This window comes from Carassius carassius, chromosome 45 (genome assembly GCF_963082965.1).
Source record: "Carassius carassius chromosome 45, fCarCar2.1, whole genome shotgun sequence".
In the NCBI taxonomy this organism is placed as follows: Eukaryota; Metazoa; Chordata; class Actinopteri; order Cypriniformes; family Cyprinidae; genus Carassius; species Carassius carassius.
Window position 1 is genome coordinate 14,987,109 of NC_081799.1, and position 11,386 is coordinate 14,998,494.

Below are 11,386 nucleotides of genomic sequence, written 5' to 3' on the forward strand. Positions count from 1 at the left end.
TTACTTCATTCCTGAATAAATCAGCTGTTCTGAATGAATGAATGACTCATAAAGACATTTACCACCAGATTTAGTTTCTTATTTAGGATATTATTTCATTAAAAAAAAAAAACCTAAAGAGATAGAAACAAAATCTAACTGTCATTTCAAACCTTTCTTCTGTGGACCGATAAGGTATTTTGACTGTTAGTGACAAAGCTGTTTTAGTAACCAATAACTTTCATTGCATGAAAAAGATAAATAAAATAATAAATAAAACAAGGATATTTACAGTGGCCCACTAGTGCACAACACAACTAAATCTCCAAAACAGAAAAAAATAATAATGAGATATACATACTTTGTTAACTCAAAAAGAAGTCTTTATGTTGTTTGCATTTTATATGAAATTTAAGGGGTGTCTATCATATCTCTGTGCATTTCAGCAATAGCTGGAGTGCCTATCACAGCATGTGAGTACTAAACTAAGTTCTCATTCACAAGTTTATGTTATAATTACGAGTTACAAAACCAGTCGGTTATGTCTGTGAAGGTAAACAGCTGGGAAATAAATTGGATGTTGCATGTTTATTTTAGATAAATTGCATGTTTATTTTAGATCTGTGTGGCAGTAGCAATATACAGTAAATAAATCAATAAATCCACTGCTCTCTTGTCTCCTCTGGGTCTGGGACTCTCAACAGTGTCTGTGATTGTCAGTGCAGCCAAAGACAGAACAGTTAGCATGTTTTGCTCAAACTTTCACCATGGCATTAGAACTGGTACAGCGTTTTTGCTTGCGAAATCAAAATGAAGATTGTAGTAATACTACGTATAATGAGATCCCTCTGCCACGTCACCAAGGGAGTGAGATCTGACGCGCTCATTTTCTCAGATGCTTGCAGAAAAAGGCTTAACAAAACAAAGTTACTGGGTTAATCTTTTTCACGTTTCCTTGGTTGGTAGATGCAACGGGGACCTGATTACAGCACTTAAAACCTGGAAAAGTCAGTTTTCATTATATGTCACCTTTAAAAAGAAGAACAGGTGTTTGTTTTCTTTTACTCTCTGGTGTAAAGCAGCACCATTAACCACTACTGAAATAGGTCAAAAGGATCCAGATCAATCAAGTTCTCACCCTTCCCAACCCTCCCTCTCTATCGCTTCCACTTTCTTTCTCCGATTTCACTCTCTAACACTATTGGAGTGCATGTCTAATCGTGAATGAACCTCCCTACATTGTGCCACTCTGGCTTTTAAAGGTGATCCATAACATAAAAGAAAAAAAAAAGCAGTCAAAATGTCAAAATAGCTGAAATCACAACGAAGCCCTGATGTAGCTTTGTCCATTGTGTGTGACACAATAGTGCAGCAACAGTATTCAGACGGCCCCTCGGTAGCGCGGACATTGTTCATTGCGCTATTCACATGACAGCCTATATTCAGGCAGTGCTATTCATCCTGTCTGCCTGCATCTCCTGATTTATTTCACAAGGTTAATACTCTGATGGATTTTTGCTCAGGCAAGGACGAAGATGCCAGCTGCACATCCTCAATCACAGCAGAAGGCCCCCTTCCCCTCACTCCATCACAGCAGCTCCTGGGTTTTGAGATGGAAACAGGAAGGGATGCCACATGACTGTCTTCTAGTTAAGGTAAATTGGACAAAAAGGTAGGATTAACCCATCGGGACTGGGGGAATGTACACTTTAAGACTTTTCTCAGGCATCATACCTACTTGCCTTAAAATATGTTCTGATTGACTGAGACTGTGTTGTGTTGTGCTGTACAGCATTTTCACTTTCAGTGTAGAAACACTTATCTTGTGGTTTAGGAAAGAGTGTTAAACTCAGGTTTCTCTGGACGAATTTTCAACTGCAATAACTTGAATGTAATGCTGCTAAATGACAACTTACTAATGCTCCTGTTGATCCAAGAACCACCAATCAAAAGTTTATTTATTTTTTGCAGCAAAGATGCATTAAATTTATGAAAAGTGACACTAAAGACATTCATAATTTGGCACAATATTTATATTTCAAATTAACTTTCTGTTCAAAGAATACTGAATAAATGTATCAGGTCTTACAATAATATTAAGCAGCACAACTGTTTTTAACACTGATAATAAGAAATGCATCTTGAGCATATAATCAGCATATTCAAATGATTTCTGAAGAATCATGTGACACTGAAGTCTGAAAATTCAGCGTTGACATCATGTGAATTAAGTAAAATATATTAAAATAGAAAACAGTTATTTTACTATTTGAATAGTAATAACTTTACACTAAATAGTATTTTTACTGTTTGTTTTTGTTTTTTAAAAAGCTACCTTTGAACAGTAGTGTGTTTACATTAAGGATGAATTGATATTTGAATTGATATTTATAATATTTTTTAGGGGTTCATGCTTTCAAAATGCTACAAGTGAATTTAGGCATCACAATGTTATCAAAAAACTAATATTTATTTTAACATTTTCAAAATCAGTGGTCCTAGAGGCACCCCAACACTGCATGTTTTGCATGTCTTCTTAATCAAACACACCTGATTCAGGTCATCAGCTCATTATTAGAGACTCCAAGACCCCCAAGTATAGGTCTCTGCAGGAAAGTAATAGGAGTTACCAGATCAGGGTGTTTTTACACCATGATACCTGATTGGCTGACGTCATAGTGATGGTAGGTTTAGGGGTGGGGTTGGGTAAGGGGGATCATTTAGATTGCATGATTTAGAAACAACCAGCAGTTTGAAAACACCCACAAGATGATAAACACCCACTTTTGCTCTGCAGAGACCTAAGTCTCCCAATACCTGAAATTGGTGTTTCAGAGAAAGGAGACATGCAAAATGTGTATATCTATATCTAAATGTGTAAATATATATATATATATATATATATATATATCGATATATATATATCTGCTGGGCTGTGGCTCTCCAGGACCACAGTTCGTCACCCCTGCCATATCTCATGCACCGCTATAGCATTTATGGTTACACAACATATGCACACATACATGTATATACAGCTTACATGCGTCAGTGTTATACAATGAGTTACAAAGCAGTGAATTTATTTGTCTTGACCTGTATCATCATATCATAATCCACTCTCAACATATCACTCCAGTAATATGCAGTGAGTGTTGTAAGAGCAATTACAGAGGTAATCTCCATATTAGCATAAAACACATGCTTAAGACAGAGCTCACTCAACCATATCCACACCGAAATTATAGACACTTTACTCCACATAATGTCATTTTCCACAAGGTTACTCTTCCTGCGGTGTTTTTCAGCAGACATTGAGGGAGAGAAAGAGGCATTAAGAGAGAGATTGGGGAGGGTGTGACGAGTTTAGAAGTAGGGACATAGCAAAAATTAGTTTAAAAGGCCCTCAAGTCTGTGAATTCTACATGCTGTTCATCTTGTTTGTGCATCAGTAGTTTTTTTTATTTTTTTTTAGTTAAGTCTGTGAATAAAAGCAATGATGCTATTCCTCTCTACAGTAAACAAGACTGTTTGAGGTTTTAAGACCCTGGCAAGAGAATCAAATAGTTCATTTTGAAGAGCCCTGTAGCTGTCAGCTGATGCCAGATTTCTCCAGAATGACATTTGGTGGAGGGACAATTAAGGAAACACTGAAACAATGGAGTTTTATTTCATTTAAAACTGTATCGCCCCATAACTCAGCAGTAATCGAGAGAAAGAAGATGAAAGGAAAGCCGGGAAACAGCTGGAGATGATGAAGAGATTTGATCCATATGGATCCCCACTTTATCACATTGTGTTTAGTCTTACTAAATCTAAAACCTAACTGTTTTATATATATAGTAAAGATTAAAAAAAAAAACATTATAAATGCTGACTTGGCAAAAAAATGAAAAAAAAATCTAGTTGAAGTATTAAAATGATTTAAACTGAAATAAAATATGAATAGAAACAATAAAATATTAATATAAAAACTATAAAAGCACACAAATTACTAAAACTATTTTGAAAACTGACTACATTTGTATATAATATAAATAATGATAACACCGTTACATATAGGAAAGCTGTGACGTAGAGCTCAAATAGTCACTGTATAAGCAGTTAGATCAAATAAATCAAACTGAAGATCAAAGACAAACCTGACAGCTAAATAAATCTGTATTTTATCATCATAGTCATAACTATATGAATCCATCCACCCTAATCCAAAAACTAAAAGCGCTCTCAGTCTGTCTGACAGAGATACTCTCTCTTCCCCGCGTCTCACAGAGACAGGAGTTTCTCTCAGGATGTGGGTGAGATGATTGCGAATCCCTTGAATCTCTCTCCGCTGAGAGCGAGAGACCCCACAGGAGAGCTTTGCCCCTCACCTACATCTTACCTAACAAACCACCAGAGAGACACAGCTAAAGCGCGGCACACTCTGGGGGCTGGAAAACAAGAGAGATGTCACAGAGCTAAAAATCGTATGCATGCATGATGAGATGAGAATTATGAACAATCAATTAATTTGAAATATGGTATCTATATTAAACTGTAATTAATAGTCTGCTTACAGTAAAAACGATCAGTTAAGTTTAGAGTTAAACAGCAGCTGTAGACCAAAAATTCACTATAAAATAATACACTGACAATGTTTTAATTTTATAGCAATACATTTTTTAACCTGAAATGTACCAGAATAATACAGCTAGGCAATATCTACACAATATTACACAAAGACAAAACACCATCTGGGTAAAACATGACACTAAAATAATGCAATAAGCATTAACTAAAAAAAAATGTAACACAAAATATGTATATAACTGAAGAAAAAAAATAAGAAGAAACAAAACTTTTTAAATAAAATATACATGCATATGACGTGTCATGCAAGGACTTACAGAATGTCTTTTTTTTCAGTGTAGGTTACTTTATTTTCAAAATCATAAATTGGACTGTATTTTACTGCAAAATTATTTGTAATGCAGTGTTAAATCATTTAATAAACATAACTACTTGCCCTTTTACCATATACAAATATGATATACTTTAGTATAGGGACCAGTTCTCACTTTTAATAAGTTGCTTATTAGCATGCATAATATATGGCTGTTTATTAGTATTTATAAAGCACATATTCAACATTCCTAATCCTAACAAACACCTAATCTTAACAATTACCTTTTAACAATTACTATTAATAAACAGCAAATCAGTAAAGTGAAGTAAAGTGCGACCATCCCAATAGTACATCTGTCACGACTGGTGTTACAGAACACACAGGAGAGAGAACCAATTGCGGGTATGTCTTTATTAGGGGTTAATTCACAGAGAATAAACAGTCCAGGCGTGAGTCGAAAACCAGAAGAGCAATCCAAACATAAACTAAACAAGAAGACAAGGCAAGGCAAGGCAAGATGACGGACATGAATTAACGTTTAACATTAAACATTAAACAAGGACTCCGTAACACAGACTCAGACAGACCGGGTATAAATACACAGAAGGATAATGAGGGAACAGCAGACAGGTGGGGAACAATCAATTACTAACAAGGAGGAAGGTGACCAAATAAGGGAACAGGAAGTGATAAGGTGACAGACACCGTGAGAAAGGGGGACATCTAGTGGAAACCCAGGGACACAACCCAGACCCTGTGACAGTACCCCCCCTCTACGGAGCGGCTCCCAGACGCTCCACGACAGACACAAAACAGAGACCAGGAGGGAGGCGGACAGGTGGAGGCTCAGGGGGAGGGACGGAGGGCCAGAAAAAAAAATCATGGCGAACAGATAACAGAAGTGTAGACACAAAACAGAGAGACCAGGAGGGAGGAGGACCGGAGGAGGTTCAGGGGGAGGGACGGAGGGCCAGGCTCACAGAGAGGAACAGGGACAGAAGTAAATACAAAAACAACAAACAAAAAACAACATGAAGCCCCCCAGGGCGGGGCAGAAGACCACCACGTCCTCGTGGTCAGAGCAGAAGCCCCCCAGGGCGGAGCAGAAGACCACCATGTCCGTGTGGTCAGGGCAGAAGCCCCCCAGGGCGGAGCAGAAGACCACCACGTCCTCGTGGTCAGAGCGGACGCCACCCAGGGCGGAATGGAAGACCACCACGTCCTCGTGGTCAGAGCGGAAGCCCCCCAGGGCGGAGCGGAGGACCACCACGTCCTCGTGGTCAGAGCGGAAGCCCCCCAGGGCGGAGCGGAGGACCACCACGTCCTCGTGGTCGACGCCAGAGTCCCCCAGGGCGGAGCGGATGACCACCACCCCCCTGTGGTCGATGCCGGAGTCCAACAGGCCCGAGCAGCAGCCCACCCAGTGACTTGACTTGACTCTGAACGTCCAACGGTGACCCGCCCTGACTCTGGAAGGTCATCAGTGACTGGCCCTGACTCTGGAGAGTCCACTGGGACCTGACTCGACTCTGGACGGTCAACAGGAACTAGCCCTGACTCTAGACCGGTCTTGGGCACCGAATCGGGAACGGCATCGGGCACCGCCTCGGCCTCGGGAACGGCCTCGGGAACGGCATTGGGCACCGCCTCGGCCTCCGGAACGGCATCGGGCACCGCCTCGCCCTCCGGAACCGCATCGCCCTCCGGAACAGCCTCGCCCTCCGGAACCGCCTCGGCCTCCGGAACAGCATCGGCCTCGGGCACCGCCTCGGCCTCCGGAACGGCATCGGGCACCGCCTCGGCCTCCGGAACGGCATCGGCATCGGGCACCGCCTCGGCCTCGGGCACCGCCTCGGCCTCCGGAACCGCCTCGGCCTCGGGCACCGCCTCGGCCTCCGGAACGGCCTCGGGCACCGCCTCGGCCTCCGGAACAGCATCGGGCACCGCCTCGGCCTCCGGAACAGCATCGGGCACCGCCTCGGCATCGGGCACCGCCTCGGCCTCCGGAACAGCATCGGGCACCGCCTCGGCCTCCGGAACAGCATCGGGCACCGCCTCGGCCTCCGGAACAGCATCGGGCACCGCCTCGGCCTCCGGAACAGCATCGGGCACCGCCTCGGCATCGGACACCGCCTCGGCCTCCGGAACAGTATCGGGCACCGCCTCGGCATCGGGCACCGCCTCGGCATCGGGCACCGCCTCGGCATCGGGCACCGCCTCAGCATCGGGCACCGCCTCAGCATCGGGCACCGCCTCGGCCTCCGGAACAGCATCGGGCACCGCCTCGGCCTCCGGAACAGCATCGGGCACCGCCTCGGCCTCCGGAACAGCATCGGGCACCGCCTCGGCATCGGGCACCGCCTCGGCCTCCGGAACAGTATCGGGCACCGCCTCGGCATCGGGCACCGCCTCGGCCTCCGGAACAGCATCGGGCACCGCCTCGGCCTCGGGCACCGCCTCGGCATCGGGCACTGCCTCGGCCTCCGGAACAGCATCGGGCACCGCCTCGGTCTCCGGAACAGCATCGGGCACCGCCTCGGGAACGTCCTCTGGGCCTTGAGGAACGGTAGACGCCTGTCTCCTCCTCCTCCGCCCTCTATGTTGGCGAACCGGTGATACCTTGTCTGGAGACTCAGGCGTTGAGTCGGCCATCTTGTGCTGTGGCGCTGGGCTGGCGGCCCTCTTGTGCTGTGGCTCTGGGCTGGCGGCCATCTTGTGCTGTGGCTCTGGGCTGGCGGCCATCTTGTGCTGTGGCTCTGGGCTGGCGGCCATCTTGTGCTGTGGCTCTGGGCTGGTGGCCATTTTGTGCTGTGGTGCTGGCTCAGCAGCCATGACATGAACAGTCTTGGGAATCTCTAGAATCTTAGATAACATCTCGAAGTAATCGAGAAAGGTGTCAGCGGCCATCTTAGGCGTTCGTGTTGAGCTGGCAGCCATCTTGCACTGTGGTGTGAGGCCTTCCATCTGGCCTCGTGGTGCGGGGTTGGTGGCCATGCACCGCAGCGGCGCTGGGTTGGCGGCCATCTTGTGCTGTGGTGCTGGACCAGCGGCCATCATGGGCAGTGTCGCTGGCTTCTTTCTTCTGCCCTGGTGAAACGGCGGCTCTGGTCCCTCCCACGTGAGCCCCGAGTCGAAGGGAGGCCATGGTGGAGAGCGATGCTGAGCTTCCTCTCGCCCACCTCCTCCTCGGCGACCTCCCCTGGTCCCGCGAAACACGACCAGGCGGGTTCCCTCAAACCGATTGCTCCTCTCCCGCTCTGTGGCTGGGGAAGAAGCGTTAATCGACATACCGCTGGATCTCAAGGTGACGGAGTCCTTCTGTCACGACTGGTGTTACAGAACACACAGGAGAGAGAACCAATTGCGGGTATGTCTTTATTAGGGGTTAATCCACAGAGAATAAACAGTCCAGGCGTGAGTCGAAAACCAGAAGAGCAATCCAAACATAAACTAAACAAGAAGACAAGGCAAGGCAAGGCAAGATGACGGACATGAATTAACGTTTAACATTAAACATTAAACAAGGACTCCGTAACACAGACTCAGACAGACCGGGTATAAATACACAGAAGGATAATGAGGGAACAGGAGACAGGTGGGGAACAATCAATTACTAACAAGGAGGAAGGTGACCAAATAAGGGAACAGGAAGTGATAAGGTGACAGACACCGTGAGAAAGGGGGACATCTAGTGGAAACCCAGGGACACAACCCAGACCCTGTGACAACATCAAAATGTATTATCAATTTATAATTTACCAATGCATGGAAAAAAAAATATTTATACAGGTAACTTTGCGACTAAAGGTGGGCATACACGGTGCGATTCTGAAGGTCGGAACATCGTGAGCCCTCGCACGTCACGATTGAGTTTATCCGAAAATCATACTGAGGCAGTCACACACAACACAAATTTACTAAGATTTTACAAACTCTGATGTAAGCATTACACGCCATTCAAATATGGATTCTGAGGACAAAATAGTTTTCTTTGTGGCAGCTATGGCTTGTGACGTCCAAAAAAAGAAACGAAGACATGGCAAAGAGAATGACTGAAAAGCTGAGAAAAGCATGGAGTTTCTGTTCTTCATAAACAACTCGAGGTGAGAAGGCTATTTCAAAATTTCTGCTTGTTTTTCCGGAAATACGATAAAAAAAATGCTCGTACGACAGCAAAAATCACACTTGAAACCAAAAATATATTGAGCAGACATAGGAGCAGCTTGGACATCTATCTAAACATCTCCTTTTGAGTTACATGCAAGAAATAAAAAAAGCAGAAAACTTATTCTACATTTCTCAATCCTGCAGCGCGTATGAGCGTATTCCAGGTGTGCACACATGCAAGAAGTCTTTTCACTCCAGACTGACTAGACTATCACAAACTGCGCTGATGCAATATGAGGTAATATGTCTGACAGACAAAAGTATTTGGTAATGCTGAAACTGGAAGTAACAATGAAGAGATGCTTAAACTCACTAAAACCACACAATAATCTGAAGCAACAGGTGGGAGAATCGCAAACCTGAATTGCTAGAGAAGAAAACACGGAGCTCTGTGTCTTAAGGTGATGATACACCGGGCAACTTTTTGGGCAAAGCTGCTAGGCAACATAAAATGTAGGTTTTGCAGTATTGTGCCTGTTACAGCCACTGCCCTGTGTACAAACCCAATGACCTGTGTTTTATCCAATAGCCTATTTTTGCAAACCAGCTTTAGGATACGAGTCTGAGCTCAAAGTGCGAGCTCTGATTGAAAACACCATTCACTGCTTCAGATATAGTCATTACCCGTGGCACTCTAGCCAGACATACAAACACACACATTCCCAAAATGAGCTTCAAGGCTAAAAAGCTTTGTTTAAGATATTACTCATAGGTATTAGACCACCCACAAATCCAGTTAATGGAACAGCTAGGGTTGATTTACTACCACACAGACCACCAATCACTGGCCTCTTCTGCAGAGAGGAGTGTGTGAGGAGGACCAGAGGGGATGTGAGTAACTGCAGCATCATCCATTAACATGTACAGGGCCACACAGACCCCACAGGTTCCTGCACAGTCCCCGGGGATGAACACAGACAACATATTGATGCAGCACTGGGGAGATTCTCTCTTCCATCACTCCCTACCAGTTATTTTGTAGTAATAGCTTTCTATAGAAAAGAATATTTATTTATTTAGAATATTATAATTTTTAACATTGCTAACCTAGCTATATATGATTGTTAACTTTGTCACAACTCAGTGCAACAAATCCTAAAATGCGGTGAAACTCATATATGCAGCTTTATAGTAACTGCTTTTATAAATGGTAAGTTGCTGCTTGTAAATTCTCTAAAAATGTTACTCATAAATGGTATTTCTTTTTTTACTTTATTTTTATTTTACAGTGAAATATTACAACATTATTTTCATTATACAGTCAAACTGACACACACAAACTGACTCCCAAAAATCTGGGCCATCTTGTACAGCCCTACAAAAAAAAAAAAAAAAAGAATGAAGGAATGAATTAATAAATTTCAAGGAAGATTTTGTTTCATTCAGTATTCAAGACAGAAATGGATACAACAAAATTATTTTTTTGGTAATCAATATTATGCCTCAAATGCTGCTGACTGAGCATAACTTGTACTGAACCCAGAATATTTCTTTAGATTCAGTCAATATTCAGGGATGCACATACGTTTTTAAGTTCACTGCACATAGTGTGAGCCGTTAAATATAATTATAAAAAAATAATAATAACAGTAATAATATTATTGAACTTAAGTTAGTTTTTTAAATAAAATAAAATAAAAAACTTGCTAATACTATTATATTTAAAAATAAAATAAGAGTATTAAATAAAAATACAATTATTTTATAGCACACTTAATATATATATATATATATATATATATATATATTATTATTATTATTTATTTTTATTTTTTAATTTGTATCATTTTATTAGCAAAAATTAGCAAGCTTTTACAGCAGTGTACAGCCTAGATTTATGCATTCAGTTCGAATGGAAATCCTATATTACAGTTAGTCGATCTAAAACAGTGCATTAACAGCCATGAACCATGTCGTTGCACTAACAAGCGATCTGAACATATTTATCTTATTTACGTATGCGCACCACTTATGTGCACCCCTGTAAATATTCCTTGTCATATTCATTAATTTCAGTCCGCTTTACTGAAATGGCATCTAATTTCATTCTACAAAAACAACCGTTGTTGACGAGAAAGTGTAAAATCAACCAAACATTCAGTCATATATTAAATATCAATATCAACATTTAACAAAAAGAAATCAAAAAAAGCCTTTTGGTGAATATTTGTGTTAATTTAAGAGATTACCACCACTGCTTACCAGGGTGAGCACACTGAGAATGTAGAATGGGGTGCTATGTGAAAGACACAATGCTAGTCAGAGACACAGAGCCAAGTCCATCCCCTGGAGGATTTGTGTCTAAAACAGCGAGTGTGACAGAGATTGGGGAGCTCAGGGGTTCCTGGAAACCAT